Source organism: Eretmochelys imbricata, chromosome 23 (assembly GCF_965152235.1).
Source record: "Eretmochelys imbricata isolate rEreImb1 chromosome 23, rEreImb1.hap1, whole genome shotgun sequence".
Taxonomy (NCBI): Eukaryota; Metazoa; Chordata; order Testudines; family Cheloniidae; genus Eretmochelys; species Eretmochelys imbricata.
This window is the reverse complement of record NC_135594.1, coordinates 14,105,506-14,106,230: the sequence shown is the minus strand read 5'-3', so window position 1 is coordinate 14,106,230 and position 725 is coordinate 14,105,506. Positions and strand designations below refer to the sequence as shown.

The 725-nt window shown below is 59.3% G+C and overlaps 1 protein-coding gene across 1 annotated transcript in view; it reads right to left on the bottom strand.

Annotated features, from left to right (window-relative positions):
- The window catches only part of LOC144279334 (alpha-1B-glycoprotein-like), a 937,253-nt gene that overhangs the window by 167,688 nt on the left and 768,840 nt on the right, over positions 1-725 (bottom strand). The gene's annotated exons all lie outside the window — the stretch shown is intronic.

Below are 725 nucleotides of genomic sequence, written 5' to 3'. Positions count from 1 at the left end.
GGCTCCACCTGGGCCCCCCAGTCCCGGGCGGGAGTGGTGGGAGGGGGGGAAGAAAGACAGAAAGAGGAAAGGGGGGATGGAGGGAAGGGATGGACTGGGTGGATGGAGGAGGCAGAAGGGATGCACAGAACAGAAGGAGGGGGAGAAAGCAGGGGATGGAGGGAGAGAAGAGATGGAGTGATGGAGAGAAGGAGGCAGAGGACGGAGGGATGGGAGAGAGAAGGAAGGGAGGGAGGAGAGAGGGATGGAGAGAAGGCAGAGGACGGAGGGATGGGAGAGAGAAGGAAGGAAGGGAGGAGAAAAGGGATGCAGAGAAGGCAGAGGACGGAGGGATGGGAGATTGAAGGAAGGAAGGGAGGAAGGAGAGAGGGATGGAGAGAAGGCAGAGGACGGAAGGATGGGAGATAGAAGGAAGGAAGGGAGGGAGGAAGGAGGGAGGGATGGAGAGAAGGCAGAGGACGGAGGGATGGGAGAGAGAAGGAAGGAAGGGAGGAGAAAAGGGATGGAGAGAAGGCAGAGGACGGAGGGATGGGAGAGAGAAGGAAGGAAGGGAGGAGAGAGGGATGGAGAGAAGGCAAAGGACGGAAGGATGGGAGATAGAAGGAAGGAAGGGAGGGAGGAGGGAGGGATGGAGAGAAGGCAGAGGACGGAGGGATGGGAGAAGAGATGCGGGACAGGGAGAAGGAGGGATGAGAGCAGGGGGGATGGAGAACGAGGGATGGAAG